A 21,518-nucleotide genomic window follows, 5' to 3' on the forward strand; every position below is an offset into this window, starting at 1 on the left:
CCAGTGATATCATTAACCTAATTTTGCAGTTGAGAAACTGTGGCAAATAGAAGTTAAATGACTTGCCTGGGTCACACAGGTAATAAATGATGGAGGCCATATTTGAACTTAGGTCTTCCAAGTTCTGAGTTCCACATTCTAGTTGAGTATTTGGAAACAATCAGTAGACTACAAATGCTTTCTGAGCATCTATTGCATGCTGTGTGGTAGGTTCCAGTACATTTTTGGAATCCTTTTTCCAGTAAACAAATCATCAAATACCTGAGTGGACCAAGAATGTGAGAGTTCCTTTTTATTTTTTTGTTTGTTTGTTTGTTTGTTTTTAGGTTTTTGCAAGGCAAATGGGGTTAAGTGGCTTGCCCAAGGCCACACAGCTAGGTAATTATTAAGTGTCTGAGACCAGATTTGAACCCAGGTACTTCTGACTTCAAGGCAGTACTTTATCCACTACGCCACCTAGCTGCCCCTGAGAGTTCCTTTTTTAGATAAATTTGTTTCTCCTATTATCCATTTACATGCCATCACCAGCCTAGTACTCTCACTCCAACCTCCAGCCTCTACTGTCCCTTATACGTTAGGTTTTTCCTTATATTTACTCTATTGAAATGTTATGCATTAAATTATAAAAGCAAATGCTTTTGGAGTCATACACACACACACATACACACACACACACACACACACACACACACACGGAAACCATGAGAATTCACCAACTGAAAAATGGCTGAACCAATATGATAGCTGAATGAAATACAATATTACTGTGTTATAAGAAATTATGAGAGAGATAGCATATCATCATGGTTAGAGAGCCAATCCAGGAATCAGAGTGTCCTACTGGGCTATGTGACCTTAGCCAGTCATTTAACTTTTTGCTACCCACAAGAAATTTCTAAAGATTATTTTTATAAATATTCAAAATTAAATAAATTTCATAATCTTTATTGATATGCATTGATAGAGCAAGCTTCACTGAGGAGGCCCCTACAAACTAATGAAATTCCATGTCCAGACAAAGAGGAAAAGAAATGAATAGAAATATCTGAAGACTTCAATTAACTGATGAAGAGTAAAATGAACAGAATCAGGAGAAAGAAATATTCAATGACAGCAATAACACAAATGGTAAAAGGTGATTGAATTCTCATACATTGCAGTGATTGATCTTCAACTTTGCTACAAAAGAAGAGTTTAAGGGGAAATGATTATGGCATAGAAAAAATGAAATTAAACTAAAAGAAATTTTTGAAATTAAATTATAAGGGATTTTAAGACTGAGTTTAATGAAGTATCTTTATGATCTGGAATTATAAGACCTGAAGATATGAAATTATATTTCCAGAAATATTTATATTGGATATATTTATATTTATTTATAATTAGATATTGAGGGAAAATGTAACCCATTCACATACTAGGTAGCTGTAGTCATATTTCCATGTGTAATGGTGGAAATACAACTAGAATTAGATTTTTTATCCTCAGAATAAGGTCAGTGGTGGTGGAAGGAAAAGAAAACTAAAACTAAACTATCTCCAACCAGCCAAGAGAAGCCAAGAAAGTTCTCATAATGCCAGGTCACTGGGCAAAGGTTCTTAATAGATGGATTGCAGGGAAGCATACTGTCATGAATGTTTTCTTGGGGGAGTTAGAATAGGAAGGGTTGAACTGAGCAGTATATTCTCCTATTATCTCTTTCATATATAAATGAAAAGGTCATCTCTGAAGTTACAAAGTTAATGTCATTGGGAAAGTTTAACTCTGGGTCAACTAATTTAGGATTGACCTTGAAGTCAGAAAACAGAACCAAGAATGAACATGCATTCCAAAACTCACATACTTTATGCAATGATTTAATAAATGTATTCTTCCCATATCAGGTAAAGTATCTTATGGAAGAAACGTGTGCCACCAAATATGAATTACACTTGCTTAAAATAAGCACATTCTCTTTACTGTGATGATATAAATAAGCACTGGGAAAATATCAGAGACAGTAATTTTAAGTGTGATGGATATATTTTCTTTCTCTATTAGAATGTAAATTTCTTGAGGATAGAGACTCAGTTGGATTGGTATCTCTGGTGCTTAGCAGTGTCTAGAATGTAATAAAAGCTTCATATATACTCTATTTTATGAAGAACAAGATCATTATGAAGTCACAAATGCTATACAACCTAGTATACATTCATAGTTCATATCTTCAAATGAAAATGGAGCCATCTCCCAAAATGCTTTCTGTGGGAGCCACAATGCTAAACATTAGTATCTAACTTCTAGTCTTGTCCTCAGAAGTGTCACTGGCACTGGAAGGATGGAAAAGGATATTAAGAAAAAGACATGGTCCCCAACATGCTCCCTCAGCTAAACTCAAAAGATTTGGATGGGGGGAAAAAAGACAACTTCTAAGAAGACCAGTTCTAGAACCAATGTATTTTATTTACAAGCAAAGTTAAGAAGATTCTCTCTGAAGTCATACCAGTAACTTGCCATAACCTGCTTCACCTCATGCATGATATTTCCCAGAAAGAATAACTTAGGCAATGAGAGGCATAAGAGTAGGAGGCTAAGGATTCATATGGCAATTATCATTGCTATGAGTGAAATTCATTGTTTAAAAGAAATATGTACTAAGTGTTTTAGTTTCATTGTGGGCCTTAAAAATCATAAATCCTCATTGATATTCAGGAGTTAAGAGTTGTTTTTTAAAAGGTAATGGAAAACCAGTAATAGGATGACAAGTGAGTTTGAGATACTCTGTAACAACCAGAACTAAATTTGGTTACAACCTTTTCAGAAATACAGATTATGTCCTAAAGAGTTTCTCATTACATAAGCAAAGAAACTGATGGTAGGAAGGAATTGGGGGAAGCTTAAGAATAATGAGATTGTTTAGTTAAGCATCTTAGAAAGCAATGAGCTAGGAAATATGATATAATAAAAGACAAATAGTGTACTAGAATAGATTCTGAACTTGGAGTCAATGACTCCAATATTTGGTACTTATGTGGCCTGGAATTAGACAATTCAGTTCAACAATTTGATGATTTGTCACTCAATCAATATGTATTTATTAAACACTTATTATATGCTAATCAATGGGATATTCTATAGGAATGAAAAAGCACAAATGAGACTGTCTTTGCTCTCAAGGAGCTTATATTATACTAAAAGGACCAAACATGATCACAGGTAAACAAATACATGATATATGATTAAAGTAATACAGCATGATCAGATACACATACAACTGAAGGAATATGGAAAAAGAGATCTTGAAGGAGTTATTGAGCTGAGACTTGAAGGGAGTAGGCTCCAAAAGGCAAGATGAGAAAGAATGTATTCCAGGCATTGGAAACAGATTCTGAGGGAAAAAGTGCAAGGTCAAGTATAGAGAACCAATAAGCTAGTTGGGCTAATATGTAGAGTAAGTAAGTAATTGGGTATTAAGGACAATAAATCTGGAAAGGAAGGCTGGATGAAGGGCTTTAAATGCCAATTAGAGGAGTTTACACATTCTCCTGAATCCAATGGTGAGCCTTCCGCAAGGAGTGACATATCCATAACCTGCAAATTAGGAGTATAAATTTGACAACTGCATGAAGGATAAATTGGGGGGCAGATGGGAAATAATATGCAGGGAGAACAATTAGAAGTTACTGCAATATGTTAGGCAAGAGGTAGAAGTAGAGTGGTTAGTTTCAATGTGAGCAGAGAAAAGAAGATGGACATGAAAAATTACTGAGGAGACAGATCAAGATGATTTTATTACTGATAGTATAAAATACTACTTAACTTCTCAGGGGTGATAGAGAGTGAAGGGCCAAAGATGATTCCTAGGTTTATAGCCTGAGTAACTAGAATAAAAACCCTGGAGTGAAATAAGATAATTAGGAAATGAAATTTAAAGAAGATGTGCTGATTTTTAAGGAGCCTATGGGACATGAAGAATTAGATCTATCATGGGATTGGTGCCCAGGAGAAAACAAGAATAGATTATATAGATTTATTTGAAAGTCATCTCTATAGAGATGATAGTTGAATCTATCAGTGAGACTGGCAGATGGCCCAAGAAGGAGCTCTGAGGTATATGTTTGTATATCTGTACATGTGTTTGTGTAGATAGAAGGTGGGATATAGATGAGGAATCCTGTAGAGGAGATTGAGAAGGCCTAGTCTGACAGGTTGAAAGAGAATCAGGACAGAATACTAGATTATGAAAATTGAGAGAGGAGAATATATCCAGAAAGCAGAGATGATCAACCATTTCAAATACTGCAGAGTTTTAAAAGAATAAGAACTGAGAAAATACAGCCAGAGAAAGAGAAAGACATAGACAGAGACAAAAACAGAGAGAAAGAGACAGTGAGACAAGATAGAGAGAGGTAAGACAGAGAGATAGAGAAAATAAGATTGAAGAAGTACTCTTCTGGAAGAAATGGGAAGAAATAAGATGAGGGGCATGAGTGGTTGGGGATAAGAAAACTCACCTCACCTGCAAAGAATGGAATAAAAGGGAAAAGTCTACATGATTTTTGAGGTTACTGAAAGAATGGAATTGAAGAAGACAGAGAACTTACTGCAGATGGCCTCAACCTTTTTTCAGTGAAGTAAGTGAAGTAAGGGATAGTCACTTGAGGAGGGTGGAGTAATGTGGATTACTTGAGATTGATTGGAATAGGTTTTATGTGGAATGGTATAAAGAGCTGATCCCAATGAATAAAATAACTAGTATCTAGCAGTGAAGCAATTTGTGATAGTGAAATTAAAAAACATAAATGTCTGGCGGGCTCTAATGAGCCCAATTATTTGACTTCCTTCTATTACATTAAACAGAGTAAATACAGAAATAAAGAGAGAGGAATCTAAGGTTAGGCTAGAGAAAGGGAGAAGTATAAGCAATAGGACAAGAGGTTAAGGGATTCAAGGGTAATGATCAAATGAGATAACATGCAAAACACTTCAAAAAAGTTAAAGTGCAATATAAATGCTATTAGTATCATCATTATTATTCTGGGTAAATTGAACTAATTAGAAATAGGCTTGAGATTTTTGAGGGAGGAAGTGAAGTTAGAGCAGGAGTGCTGGGAACATTAGAGAGGGGTAGAGAGACTAAGGAATAACATAAGGCTCTAAGACAATGGATTTAGGAGCGAGACACAGGGAGGACTAGAAGTTCCTAAAAGGTACTTGCTGCTGTTGGTGGTGGTTGGTTGTTGTGGTTTGTCCATTTTCAAAGATGACCATGATAATGGAAAGGTGATGAAGCAAAAAACTGAAATAGTACCTGCTCTCAAGAACCTGACTGGATCTCAGATTCTTCATCTATAAAATAAAAAGATTCTAAAAGTTCCTTCCAGATCTACTTCCTATGTTCGATGAGAAGATTAGGAAACAGAACATAGAGGCTTAGGGAAATGTGTTTTGATTCAGATGTATTCACCAAATTGCTTGGAAAATCTAATTTCAAAGAAACTATTGCATGCAGTTTTTTCTTTAAGGGAAAAAAAAAGAGGAGAGGGGGATTCATTGATAAAACCTTGAGCACAGCAAGGTTCCTTCAGGAAAGGAAATTATGAGGTGTCAAACACAGGTAATTAGCTTGTAGGTGATTAGCTTGAATTTATCTGTCAGTTCAGGAGTCATTTATCCTTTCATCTTAGTACAATTCCTCTAACACTTCCTGATCCATGAATGATTTTCAAATCAATACATAGATTACAGTCTGTGTAATGATGCATCTCTGAAATGATAGTGACATTTTTCACCAACCTTGAGTACCAAACTTCTTAAATAAATAATAAATCTGATCATGAAAATACCCGGCCAGGAAAATAAATGCAGTATCTTTCAATTTTCACATGGAATTCTAGCATGTTGACACAACCTTCAAAAACTCAGCTAATTCAGTAAAAAAATTTGCTGTTTACATTCTTCTTCTTAATTAGTTTTATAGGCTAAATACAGCAACGTAAGCGGAATTTGAATGCCAATCTTTATGGATACACACCTTGGCAAGAAACAGAGCAATAGGCTGTATTTTCATTCTCAGGTCTTCAATAGGGCATATTTTATTAATTTTTTCTGCTAATTCTTATCAGACTTCTATTACATTCAAGGAGCAAGGGGGAGGCTACCTCCTACTAATATAACAACTATAATTTCCCATGGAATGAACTGCACAGCCTGCTGCATGAAATTTCCATTATATCCTATGAATGTGAATTCAAAATTGTTGTTTAAATTATTCTAACAATGCATTAACTTCTCTCTCAAAGTGATTAGTGATTAATTCTTACAACTTTCTCAAAGTAGGAAATTATAGCAAAACTGTTATTTGCTTGTTAAAAATAAATTAAAGGAAGAGATTTTGCTTTAAGAAAATGATAACTAAGAGGCAGCTAAGTGGCGTAGTGGATAAAGCACTGGCCTTGGAGTCAGGAGTACCTGGGTTCAAATCTGGTCTTAGACACTTAATAATTGCCTTAGCTGTGTGGCCTTGGGCAAGCCACTTAACCCCATTGCCTTGCAAAAACCTAAAAAAAAAATAACTAGAAGATATTGAGTTTGGATTTTTTTTAAGTTGCTCAAGTAATATACAACTCACTTACGGTTTAATTCCTTCCCTTCTTTTGAAAATAGCAGCCAAATTACCCATCATTGTGTCACATAGTTTTAAATTGCCAAACCACTTTAAATACTTATGATATCATAACTATATTTAATATTTGAATAGCTGTGCCTAAAGGCCATGAGGTATGTCTCTTTAATGCTTTCTGATGCTCTTAATGTTTTAAATATTAATAATGATGATGATTAGTCATTCTTATATAATTTGGCATGAGTAGTTAAAATAAATAACTGGTCAAAGCTTGAAGAACAAATAAGCAAGGAGCAGGGGTTAGGATAAGGAAGGAGCAAGGAATAAACAAGTATCTAAGTCCTACTTTGTCATTCTATTTCACAGACTTGTATTCCTCAAAATTTATTAGTTCTGTGACCCCTCTAGAGGAAGAGGTAGTAGGAATTCTTGCTCTACTTCCAGTTGGGCTAGATTTCTTGTTGTTCTTTCCATTTCTGGCATTCTGTGTTTCTAGTCTATGCATATTTATTTCTTGTTACCAAGTCAAAAAAAAAAAGCCTTAACTCATTTTATCTCTCAATTCTCTCTGTATCAAAAGAAAAATATAGAGTTGTAAACAATAGCCAAATGTTAGAGCTTTGGTGCCTGTAACCAATAGCCATAAACTAGAGTTTTGGTGTCCCCTAACAGTATGACCCTAGGCGAACAAATCATTTAGCTCTATGGACTTTCATTTCCTCATCTATAAGATGAGAAGATTGAAACGGATGATCACTAAGGTCTCATCATCTAGTAAGAAATTCTATGATACCCTCTGGAGAAGTTGAGTTATTTACAGGAAAATGGATCCCTAATTTTCCTGAAAGCTCAAATCAACACCTCCTCCAACTTGTGGCCTTTCCTAGTCATTCCAGTTATTAGTGAAACTCCTATCCTCCTCAAAATTACATTGGATTTTTGTTTATTTTGTATATGCTTATATATGTAAGTTCCTTGAAGGTAGGGAGTATTTTAGCAAATAATCAGGGCTAGGTGGTACAGTGGATAGAGTACCAACCCTGGAGTCAGGTGGACCTGAATTCAAATCTGATCTCAGACACTAAACACTTACTAGCTATGAGAGGGCAAGTCTGATTGCTTCACATCCAGGGCAGTTTCCAAGTGTCCTGATTCTTATCTGGCACTGAACCTAGATGACTCTGGAGGAGAAAATGAGACTGGTCACTTAGGACAACACCCCATCCAATTTATGAGCATATCATGGAATCACCTCCTCATGTCATGGTTTTCTTCAAGACTGAAGGACAAACTTCATCATCATCATCATCATCAGTAAATAGCCAATAAATATTTGATGACTACTATGTGGCAGGCATTTCACTAAACAATGGACATAAATGCTAGTTTATAAAAAAAGAAAACAGGAAGTTTATAATTGCCCTCAAGAAGTTTATAATTTAATTCATAACCCAAGGGGGAAGACAATACACAAAAGGAAGCTGAAATGGTGTGGGGAATAGGAAGGTATATGAGTGCATGATGGAGAAATCCAAGTCCAAAAGCAGCAAAGTTGGTGGGAAATTGATTTCCAAAGAGCCTAGTACAATGCTTATGTTGCTATTAGTATTTTCCTACTCTTGATTTTCCATTTCCTTCTCCAAGTTCATCTCACAGATGAAAAAATTAAGGCAAATGGAGTTAAATGATTTACACAAAGTCACATGACTAGTAAGTATCTTGAGGGAAAATTTGAAGTCTTCCTGACTTCAGGTCTGGCACTTGATCGGCTATACTATATAGCTTGTAGGTGTTTTATATATCCATTAGTCAAAATATATTTATTAAGCCCCCAAGAACAATGGACACAAAAAGAAGCAAAATATATTCCCTACCCTCAAAGAGCTCACATTCTCATAAGGGAGACAATAAGAAAACAAAGATGTCCAAACAAGTTATATACTGGACAAATAGGAAATAATTAACAGGGCAAAGGCACTAGAGGACTGATAAAGGAAAATGATGAGATTTTAGTTGGAATAAAAGAAACAATAGGTGGAGATATGAAAGGAAAACATTCCAGGCACATTGATTGATTGACAGAATCCCAGAATTTTTAAAATGGAAGGTTTTCCCAGGGGCTATCTAGTCCAACAAAGACCAGAAAGAAATCCATATTGTAACATACCAGACAGGTGGTCCTCAGCCTTTTTGCTTTAGCCTACTCAGAGGACAATGCAAATGACCTTTTGAATTATAGCTTATGACTCCATATGTCTCGCCTGGAGTTTCTCCTGCAGTGGTATGTATATTCAAGGCACCCTCAAACCAGGGGACCAACTTGATTCCAAAGATTGATTGCAGAATAGAAACTCCATTAGAATCAGACAAACAGAGGAGGAGTTATAGAATATGTTAGTATGGATTGGCTAATATTTGGGGACTTCTCTACTCATGTTGGACTTGGGTCCCAAATACCTAGATGCTGTTTCAACACTGTTTGGGTTTAAATCTCAAGCATACAAAACCATGTACTGGTCACTGTGTCTTTGTTGCTATTATTTTGGCTTTCACTAATAGGGACTTAACACTATATTTAAGCACTTCCAACTGACTAAGAGAAGACAAGGATCTGTTAACCACTAGTACAGGGACTTAGATTTTTCTCATGAATAAAGAATTTCAACAAAATCAGACAACACATAATCAAAAATAGATTTGGGACATATTCAGTATTCACTGTTTGATTCTCATTCAGCTTGGTACCTAATTCATTAATATTAAATGTTCAGATTCAGAGTCTATCTGGTTATCAAAAAGGAGGGATCATGGGTAGGGGAGAACATAGAAAACTTCTTAATCTAATGGACCAATTTTTAAACTTCTAGGATAAAATGTGCTTTAGAGAAGTCATGTTGCTTACCAGGAGTACACAGCAGCCAGATCAAACTGATTCACTGGAACTGATTTGTTAAGTTTGCATTATAGTTGCACTTTGGAAATCAGCAAAAGAGTCACAAAGAGTCAGTTCCTTTACTGATTTCAGGGAATTATATCTGTTCCCACTCCCCTTCCCAATTCAAAAAGCTATCTAGTCAAATCCACTCCTGAAAAAGCATTTAATTTACAATGTACCCAACAAGTGATCATCTAGTTTTTGCTTTCCTCCAGTGAGTAGGAACCCACTATCTCCTGTGATGAATCCTTCTTCTTTGTGATCACATTATTTGTCACTATCTTTATCATCATTATAATTAGACATGAACTCAAGACTCAGTACTACCCTGACTGCCCTCCTCTGGATACTTAACAATGTCCTTTTTTAAAATGTGATGCCCAAAACTGAACATAATATTGCTAATGTTGTCTGATCAGAGCAGAGTATACAGAGGTATCCTTATCTTCTCATTTTTAGACATCATGTCTCATATAATAGAGCCTAAAATTGCCTTAGCCTTTTTGGCACTCCTATCATTTTGTTGACTCCTATTTACCTTGCTGTTCATTGAAACTCCCAGATCTTCTTCCAAAAGCACAGAGCCAGACACATAGGGTTTAATAAATGTTCTACCTAGACATGTAGTCAAAATGTTGTCTAGCTATCTTTCCCCCATTCTGTACTTGGAAAACTGATTTTTGAATCTGTATGTAAGAATAAAACACAATTTAAATTTCATCTTACTGAATCAATTCAATAGGCATGTTGTCTATTTCATTTTTGTTCAGTGGTTTTTTTTTTTAGTCACATCCAACTCTTTGTGACCCATTTGGAATTTTCTTAGGAAAGATACTAGTGTGGTTTGCCTTTTCCTTCTCAAGCTCATTTTACAGATGAGGAAGGTGAGGCAAATAGGGTTAAGTGATTTGACTAGGATCACATGACTAGTAAATGTCTGAGTCTACATCTGAACTCAGATCTTCATGTTTTCTCTTCTTTTATTCAAATTATTGCAAAAATTATTGCAGATCTCCTTCTAAGTTTGTCTTCAAACTGCATTATCCTCTATCTCCATATTTTCTACCAGAATGGCATAAGAGACTTAAAAATGTTTTGTTTAGAACCTAAGTTAGATTAGATTTCCTTGATATCCCAATCTTGGAATTTTGACAAAAAAAATAGAGCAAGAAAGAAGATTTAATTTGGTCTTGATAGCTAGCTCTTTGATTACTGCTTCTTTTTCTAAGGGTTCCCTAACTATCACCTTTAATGATGATATGTTCTAGGATTTCGCCAGGAGTCCAAATCATATTAATTTCCCTGTAGGTTTCTGACTATTTTTCTCTTTCCTTTACCAAAAGTTGGAACATTTTCTCTTCTCCAATTCTTTTCTGTCCAATAACTTTCCTAGTCTTTCAAAAACCATTGAGAGTGACTGATAACAGTAGTATCTGCCAGTCATTTCAGTACTCTAGATATAGGTCATCTGAACCTAAACATAAATTCACTAAGGGTAGTGAGGTGTTCTCTTGGCAACACATTTTTTTCTTTTTTTTTAAATGTAAACTTTTGAGTTCCATATTTGTCTACCTACTTCCCCTTCCCCCCTCCCTATTTAGAGTAATTCGATACAGGCTATGCATGTACAATCATATTTAACATATTTCCACATTAGTCATGTTATGAATCTCTTAGTAACTCTTGATTTACCTTTTCTAGTCCAGACTCTGTTATACTCAGCACCTAAGAGTCATCTGTTTAATGGATTTGGAATGTGATACCTTCCAAAATCATCTTCCAGTCATGATTTCATTAAATTTCAGTATTTCATAATGATGTGAAATTTGCCTAATTGCATTAATAGTTCCATCTTTCGGGGCAGCTAGGTGGTGTAGTGGATAAAGCACCGGCCCTGAAATCAAGAGTACCTGGGTTCAAATCTGGTCTCAGACACCTAACAATTACCTAGCTGTGTGGCCTTGGGCAAGCCACTTAACCCCGATTGCCTTGCAAAAACCTAAAAAAACATTTCCATCTTTTCTTGCTTCTTAATATATTTTGTGTACTTATGTTGAAACATCAGAGGCCATAGGTTTTATATTACTGGGCTATTTCTTGGATTTTGTCCCCTATGAATTTTGGGGGGTTTGAATTCTATCTGTATTGTTTAAAGATTATGACTATGTCATTTAAATTTTCTGGTGCTGTTTCTTCATCTGAATAATGAAATTATATTAGGTGATTCATATAGTACTATTTCTATATCCTCTAAGTCATAAATAGTTCATTCAAATTTTCAGAGGATCATCTCCTCAGTTTTACCTGACATGCTGCAGATATATTGGAGATCATACCAATGTATCAAGATGTTTTCTCAAGGTCTTGTTTTCTAATCTCAATTGCCAAGTATGCAGTCTCAAGGGACAGAGAAGTGTAGACACTCATAGACATACTTCACTATTACTTTTCTAAACTTAACAACTAGTATGAGAAGGAAAATGGCACTTCCCTTTCACAAATCTATCATAAATATTATCAAGAATCAATGTACATAGTTTTAATTATTTAAGTTATTTTGGAAAATACTGCATAAAAGACAAAGAGACAATTTACTCCAGGACCAGCAAACACTATTACTTAGATTAAAAAATAATTGAAGTTACAATTCACTATTAGTGGGAAAAGACAAGATTCAGAAACTCCTACTTCAATTATATAGGATGTCTTAACAACAACCTTCAGGAATAGAAGAAAGCCCTAATAGCTCCTAATTCTTTTAATACCCAGAGAATTACTTGAGTCAATTACATTAACTCAGATGAAGAGGCTATTTTTATTTCTTCATAAAGAAACAGACTGTGCCCAACTAATTCAACTAAATAACAAAGCAAGCTGAAAGAAAATAAAGAGGAAAACAATCTCCTTGTCAGCACTGAACACCACTAAAGGGTTTCTTCTCCTTGCCTGAGGGGTAACCTATTAAAATGACCAAGCATCATAATAGAGACAGACAAAAATATAGGTATCAAAGGAAGAATAGAACACAGTGTTCCTATTTAGTCAAACTTTGTCAGGAGAACTCTTGGGAAAACAATTTTTCTTTAATATAAATGTTCCGAACTTTCTATCCTTTAGGATGATACTGATAATATCCCCTTGATTCTTCTGAATGAGTCCATCCACATCAAGTATTTTCTCAAGTGCCCACTATATAACCAGTACGGATTTGGGAATGAATCACTCATTCAATCAATAACCATTTTTAAATCATGATGTTTCATAGGCATCTCAAATTCAACATGTCCAGAAGCAAACTCATTATTCACCCCCCCTTAAAAAAACCCCCACTGTATTTCTTAACTTCTTTATTTCTGTCAATCAACCAGTAAGTATTTTGTGTCTACTATGTGCCAGACACTGAGAATAAAAGAGCAAAAAAATCAAACATTCTCTACTCCCAGGGAATTTACAATCTGATGGAAGAGACAAGTAATATATATATATATATATATATATATATATATATATATATATATATATATATATATACATAAATGTGTATTGATTAACTTTAAATATATACAAATTGACTAAATTAAAGGTAGTTTGGAAAGGAAACACTAGAAATTGGTAGCACAAGAAAATTCTTCATGCAAAAGATAGTACTTGAGTGGATTTTAAAGGACCAGAGGAACTACAATCCAGGCATGTTGGACAATCTGGGGAAAGGCATGAAAATAGAAACTATGTCCATCATAAAAGTCACAATTGGCTAGATTGCAAAATGCAGAAAAGAGAGTAATATCCAATAAGGTTAAAATATGGGGTATTACCCATTTTGCCCATGTTCAATGGGCCCATGTTGCCTATGTTCAGAACCTAGGAATACCCCCTTGATACTTAATTTTTTACCTATCCCACATTCCATTTCAACAATTTGTCCACGACATAACCGGCATGCATCATTCTCTTCATTGACATCACATCTATACTATTCACAGTCAGGTCCTTGTGACCTTAGACCATTGAAGTAGTTGCTTAATTGGCTTCCCTGCCACAAGTCTCTCAGTCAAACATTTATTAAATGCCTACAGTGTACTAGGCATTGTGCTAGGGATAAAAATATGAAGAAGAAAAGATCCTTTCCCTCAAGGAACTTACAATTTAATGATCTGAAAGAGACTTTTAAGACTATCTTATCCAATCCCTAATGTTACAGATAAAGAAATTGTGACCAAATGAGATTAGTGAATTGACAGAAGTCACATAGTAAGTATCAAAAGTAGGATTTGAACCCAGGTCATCATTTATATTTTATATTCTTTCCATCATAGCTTGCTACTTCTGGGATCAAAAACAAACACATCTCTTTGGTTTTTAAAGCCCTGTACTTCTAGCTCCAATCTAACTTTTCAGACATTTCCATTTATTCCCAAACACAATGTACTACCCTGCTCAATTTATTCTGTTGACTGAATTTCATGTCTTTTCTCTGCAACTTTACATAGGCTGTCCCCAATTCTGAAATGTTCTTTTTCCTTATTTTCCCCATTTTCAGGTACTGAGGGCTTACTCAACAATCAGCTCAAAGGCCAGTTTCTGAAGGAAATTTTTCCTAAATCTCTTTCCATTGTCTTTGTATGTAATTTGAATTTTTTCCCTATTTGTCTCCATATTATTTTCTACCCTGTAGAATCTCAAGTTCTTTAAGGTCAGGGACTGTTTTAATGGGGTTTTTTTTAGCTTTGGTACCTACATAACACTTGACATATAGAGTTGCTTTAAAAATAATGGATTAAATTAATGCTGGTTTGTTTCTTAGATTTTCATTCTTAAAAAAAACTTCAATTAACAAAAATCTATTTTTCTACCTTCCTCCCCATGGGAAAAACAGCCTTGTGAAAAATATACATAGAAAAAATATCCGCAATTGTCAAGTCCAAAAATATGTATCATTCTGCTCCCTGAATCTATCACCTGTTAGTAGTTAGCATTCTTACTCATTGATTCTCTAAAATCATGACTGGTCATTGCATCAGTCAGAGTTCTTAAATATTTCCAAGCTATCTTTATAATGTTCTTGTTAATACACCATCAACTGTGCTTCAGGTTCTGCTTGTTTCATTCTGTTAGTTTATATATCTTCCCAGGTTTCTCAGAAAGTCATTCCTTTTCATGATTTCTTACAGCACAATAGTATTCTACTACTTTCATTTACCATGATTTATTCAACTATTCTTCTGTTATTGGGAATCAATTTTCAGTTGTCAATTCTTTATCTCTTCAAAAAGAGCTGCTACATGGGGCGACTAGGTGGCGCAGTAGATAGAGCACCAGCCCTGGAGTCAGGAGTATCTGAGTTCAAATCTGGCCTCAGACACTTAATAATTACCTAGCTGTATGGCCTTGAGCAAGCCACTTAACCCCATTTGCCTTGCAAAAAAACCTAAAAAAAAAAAAAAAGACTAACTAGACCAATACTAGCTCTTATACTGAATTAGTATGCCTGTTTTCCCATAGTTCCTCCAATGTTTTTTAGACTTTCTCCTTAGTACTGAAAAATATTCAACATGCTGGATAACTTTAGGTTTGAATTAATATTATTTATCAGGAAAAAAGAGCTATATACTTTGCCAACAATGAATTAATGTGCCTGTTTTCCCCACAGCCCTTCCAGCCAGACTTTTATTCTTATATGTGGAAAAATATGAATAATGCTGTAAAATTTGGGGTATGAACTCATGTTAATTAAGAGAAAAAGGAAATAATTGCCTAGATATGTGACCTTGGGCAATCACTTAACCCCATTGCCTTAAATAAATAAAAATTTAAAAAATATAATGAGAGCAAACTGATTTCACACAGTTTCATGATAGGGAGGGTCAGTTGAAATGATAATGCAAAAAAGTAATCATTTAACCCTGGTTAGCCCACATCTAGGGCCATCTCCAGTCATCCTGATTCATATCTGGCCAAAGGACCTAGATGGCTCTGGAGGAGAAAGTGAGGCTGGTGACTTAAGACAGCTCCCCTTCTCACTAAAATTCAATTCATGTGATTGTCATGGCATCACTTCCCCTGATGTCATAGTCTTCTAGAAAGAAAGAAAGATAAAACTACCCAAAACAACCCAACAAAAAAGTAAAAATACAAAAATAAGTGATAATACAAAAAGAGAAAAAATCAATGAAACTTTTTAAAATGCACTAAAGAAAGCAGAAGGAAAGTTCAGAGGGATATATAGACAAGAAGGTCATTGCCGGTGCTATTGGGTTAAACTTAATGTATACTTCACAAAATTCATGATTTCATATGTTGATGCTCATTTTGGCTTTTCTATATGGGAAAGCTTATTTTTATTTATAAATGTCAAACTCATAGTAAAAACATATTTAAGAATAATAAGCACATAGGGAGGAAGAAGGGAAGGAAAAGAAGGAGAAAAATGTGAAACTTAATATCTGATAAAAATGTTTAAAAATTACCTTTACATAGGAAAAAATAAAATAAAAAAGTGAAATAAATGAATGAATGAGTAAATAAAGCATCTTGGTAGTGATGACTAGGAAGTAAAGAAAACTTGGGTTCAACCTTGCCTAGATAGATAGATAGATAGATAGATAGATAGATAGATAGATAGATGGATGGATAGGCAGATAGATAGATGAGAGAAAGAGAGAGAGAGAGAGAGAGAGAGAGAGAGAGAGAGAGAGAGAGAGAGAGAGAGAGAGAGAGAGAGAGAGAGAGAGAGAGATTAACTGTGCCCCTGGGCAGGAGACCTCAAACTTTTAGCATTCTAAAACTACTTTACAGATCAGTTTCCAATGTGAATCATTTATAGCAATTTTCCACACTAGACTTTCCCATATCAATGGTATCATAGGTCTAGAACACATAAATAGCTCAACTCTTTAGAAATCCATCATTGTGTTTACATATGATCCCACTTAACTTCCTTCTGATTCTCTTCTCTGTATTTTACTTTCCCAATGCTTGTTAGCACTACTACCATGGTATGGGCAGGAGAAGGAAGTGAAACCCAAATTAGTAAAATTGCTTCATAATCACTCTGAATAAAAAGCTTTGGTGGGAAAGAAAATTGAAAGTCATGGTTAAAAATGTGATTCAGTAAAAATGTTAGTCATTTGGAACCCAAGGGGAAAAAATAGTCCTTTAGGAGAGCAATGTTTTCTGAAGAACTGAGAATTAATCCCCATAAGCACTTATAAGTTTTTTTAAATATGTGTGTATTTATGTATACATCTATCCTATCACTACATATGTGTATGCACACATATATATTTTTTAATGTACATGTGTATATATATGAGATTTTTTCCCATATATTGAATCTTTTCCAAACAAATTAAAACTTGTACAAATTGACAATGATTTTTTACTATTTTTTCTGAGTCCCAAACCTAACACCATAATTATCTAGCCTAATGGTAAAAACAAGGTCACTAATTCATACATAAAGATTCTTATGTGTAGCATACTGACTTAGCCACATGTTAACTTTCTCTATGCTTTATTATATTTATATTTATTATGTTAAATATTTTAAATTGTATTTTCATTTCATTCACCATACTTGGAGTGTTATAGGGCACAAGTGACTTGTAGACTGAATGTCTGATACCTTTAAACTAGCCCTCATCTTTCTATCTTGTCTACAAAGATCAGATAGACACTTTGTCAGATATTTTGTGAAATTAAGCTATTTTCTATCTATGGGATTCTCCTTATTTACCAATCTATTAATCCTGTCAAAAAAGAAATGAGTTTAGCCTGGCCTAGCATGCTCTTGATGAAGAAGTCATACTGCCTCTTAGTTATCATTACTTCTATATCTATAAGTTCAATACTCTCTATTTAATGCTTCATTCTATAATTTGTCTATAATTTTGTCACTGGCCTAGAGTTTGTAGTCTTTCTAAAAATTCAAACAAATCCCAGTGGGATATTTACTTATCTCCTATGTGCCAAGAATTTTTGAAGATCATTCACAACAACTGTCTAACCATATCATGAGATCATTCAGTACCCAGAGTATATAATTTAGAACTAATGACTTGAATTCATCAGGTGCAGTCAGGTTATCATTGTACTTGTCCTGCGGGATAGATGCTCTTATTATCCCACCTTTTCAGAAAAAGAAAGGAGGGAGACAGAAGTTAAATGACTTGCCCAGGGGCTGGGGTAAGATTTGCACTCATCTTTACGACTTTAGCCATTATGCTGTCTTCTTGCCTCTATGACACTTAGCTGTCTCCTGATACTATTATTAGAAGATCATAACAGCCTTTTGTATACAAGTTAGGAACCTGACCTTACTATGATAATTTTTTTAATTTTAAGTTTAAATTTTAATTTTAATTTAAAATTTTAAGTCCATGAGTTTTCTGTAAATGTGCATTAGTTTCTTTATACAGTCTCTCTTTTGCTTCATCATCAAAATAATGTATTTTTAAAATTTTGGAATTTTTGCCCTGCAGCTTGCCCTGCCTCAAAGATGTCTTCTTCTGTAGAATTTTGCATCATATAATCTTGCCTGCCCTTCTTCTGAAATCTTTGAAATGCAATTCCACCCACCCATCCACTATTCCAACCCATATGTAAAACTATGCCCAACTTTCTTATCTTTTTTAATGAATTCTAAGCTGGAGTAGGCACTTTCTTCTAAACTTTTCCTTATCCCAACCAGTTCCTTGGTGGGAGTTAAAATCAAGTTCAAAATAGCAATTGCCCTTGTCATTTCCTTCACTTTCAGAAGAAAAAAAATACCATTAAAGGAAATCTAAACTGTATCAGCTACTCTGGGTTCAGCAGAGAAAGAGTTCCAGTAGATGCATAGTTGGCTGAAGTCATCCTTCACCTCTACATCTAGCCTCTAAATCTAGATAGTGGTATGTTTTCCAAGCATATCTATATCCTCCTGCATGATGGATGATCCATAATACTGCCCCACCTTATTTTCTATTCCTTCTTTCATTGATCCTACACATAGCTACTGCTGATTCTACCTGCATAATTACCCTCCCCTCTCTTCCTTCCTCTTTATTTACCTGGCCATCACTTTAGTCCATGTTCTCATTACCATCCACATAGACAATCACAAAATTCTTGTAACTGGTTTCCCTCATCACATCCTCTTATTTCTTCAATCCATCCCTCACAGTGCTATCAGACTTTCTTCCTTTTTAATAGATCTAATTGAATCACCAGCATCCTCAGAACTCTGTGACTCTCTAATTGATAAATTCAATAAAATTGAAACTCCTCTTCCTTTCATTCTCTATTTTTCAAAGTAACTCACACTTTTCTTCTCCACCTATTCTAGAGTGCTGCCGAACTAGAACGGTGTAATATATAGAAAAAAAGTGCTAGTTTTGGAGTCAGCAGAAACATGTACTTAAACTTTTTCTTTGACACTTATGAATATAACACAATGGGGAAAAACACTCAACTTTACTGAGCCTGAGTTTCCTCATCTATAAAATAGGGATAGCTGTCTAGATCAGTTTTTATGAATAACTAAATGAAATCATGTATATTAAGCACAGTAAAACTCTATTCAAATGTTATTGCCCTGATTTATATAACCTATAAAATATTATGAAAATTGTAGCATTTTGTTGAACAGCATAGGTAGAAACTAGAAATTATAGAATAATTGCACTTATTTATTGGTAGAGAAGGGGTCCTTATCAACAGTTCCCTACATCAGTGAAATTACTTTTGGAAATCTTGTTCCTCCCAAAAGTATAGAATAGAAACAAAGTATTTCAACCCAATTTCCTTTTTCAACCAATTTCCTTTTCATTAATGGAATAAAATCTTTAACTGGGAAGATAATGTGAATTTGAAACTCCTTATTCTTCCCATCAGAAAGTGCTCTCTCCCTCCTCAGAAAGTCCCAGAATGCCAGCATCGATGAGAACAAACACTATGCAAAGGGGGGCCACACTCCCAATCAATGACTATTGTCAAAGACTGGGAGGTTATGCCTCAGATTTGGGGGCCTGATATCATCCCCAGATCACTGTCCTGTTAGTTAAGCTAACAAAAATCATCATTCTGGGAAGCAACCCCTGGTGAGATAGGTTCTGGCAACTGCTCCTTCAGATGCTACAGCAGTAGCCTCCCTGAGCACAGTAGCTATTGAAGACACAGGAAAGAAACTTCTTGCTTCCAAAATCTTTGGCATCTGAATTGCAGCTGAAATCTCCAGGAGTCCCCTGTTAGAATAAACACTTCTTGAAAGAAGGAAATGTCTTCCTTTTCTGTAGAAATGCCAACATTACCATAGAGTTTTCAAAGAATAAGTATTTAATAAATGTTTTAAATTGATTTATTTTCACCTCTCCTTTTTTATTTCACACCTAATCTTGTATTATATTTAACTGTGTGTGTGTTTGTGTGTTTGTGTGTTTGTATGTGTGTGTGTGTGTGTGTGTGTTTGTCTTCTCAGCCTCCTCCCTCAGAATAAGGTCCTCAAGAGAAGGAACTACTTCGTTTTTGTCTTTGTGATCCCAGCACCCCACATAGTGTCTTTCATTGAATTTCTGAGTCAGAAGCCAGAAAACGGGAGAAAATGAGGCCAAAATCATCCAATATAAAATTAAAGATTACCATGTCCTGAAAATTGGATTCATTCAGTGTCATGATTCTCTACTTCAATCCCATCAATACCTCTAGAAAAAATCCTTCTAAATGAGTTTGGTTTTCCACATGCATTTTCAGTTTATCTAAAACTTTTTTATAATTTTCATGTATGACCAATTCAACTTGAGATAAGAAGCATGAATAATTGGAAGATGGGAGCCTAGTACAATACTATTTTCTGCATCTCCATTAAAAAATGTGTTTATGTATACACAAGCAGACCAACCCTGACCCACAGAAAGTTTATCCTCTCTCTATATATGGGCAGTTTATAGAAGGCCAATCAGAAAAGATCAGGTACCATACTCATCATCCATTAGACTTGAAATCTTAGAATTATTTTAGATCTTCTCTATCCCTTCTCTTTACCTAAGCATCTAAACCATCTCAAAATTCTGTTCATGCTTTCTTCAATCTGTCAGCTGTGAACCTTATTTAATGAAAAAAGGAGAAAGGAAAGAAAAGGCTTATTTTCCAATTAAGGAAGAATAATGTATTTTCTAAAATATGCCTCTTTTGAACTGAAGATGAAACATTTTAAATAACCTTATTATTTAAAATAAAATTCTAACAGTAACCAGGCTTCCTTCTTAAAACAGAATTTTTTCTAACAATAGTCAAATTAACTTTAGAACTGATTCTCAATTCTCTCCTTCCTCCCTAAGAATGTGACAATGACACATTTTTATTATTAATATGCATTTTTAAACATTTTCTCCAACAGTTAAATGTAGGTAATCAACAAAACAATAAATCAAACCCGGTTGAGAAAAGAGTTCAGGAAGGAAAGAATTTTGAGATACACCCATACTTAAAGCACAAGATATGGATGATAATTCAGCAATTATTATTATTGTTATTACATTGAGGAAGAGAACCAGAAGAGAATGGTTTCAAGAAAGCTGAGGGGAGGGTAGCTAGGTGGTATAGTGGAAAGAGCACCCTCCTTGGAGTCAGGAGGACCTCAATTCAAATCTGTTCTCAGGCACTTCATAATTAGCTAGCTTGTGTGACCTTGGGCAAGTCACTTAACCCCATTGCCTTATAAGAGCATATACAAGTAGTTTATAAATGAGCACTATTAGTTACTTAATTCAAATTAAATGGAGGTATAAACCTGAATTATGAAATATATTTTCTTTCTTTTTTAATAGAAATGTGAATTTTTTTTTCTATACTCAACCTTAAATACACAGTCCACACTAACAATACAGAAGGGAAGGGAAGGGGAGGGGAGGGGAGGGGAGGGAAGTGTCAAAACTTTGTCAAAACAGTGTCAAAAAGTTGAAGATGAGAAATTTTAAAAGACTATTGGATTAAACAATTAAA

The 21,518-nt window shown here is 34.7% G+C and overlaps 1 protein-coding gene across 9 annotated transcripts in view; it reads right to left on the reverse strand.

Moving 5' to 3' along the window:
• IPCEF1 (interaction protein for cytohesin exchange factors 1) overlaps positions 1-21,518 on the reverse strand; it is a 244,200-nt gene that overhangs the window by 133,439 nt on the left and 89,243 nt on the right. The window lies entirely within an intron of this gene.

Source organism: Macrotis lagotis, chromosome 5 (genome assembly GCF_037893015.1).
Source record: "Macrotis lagotis isolate mMagLag1 chromosome 5, bilby.v1.9.chrom.fasta, whole genome shotgun sequence".
Lineage (NCBI taxonomy): Eukaryota > Metazoa > Chordata > Mammalia > Peramelemorphia > Peramelidae > Macrotis > Macrotis lagotis.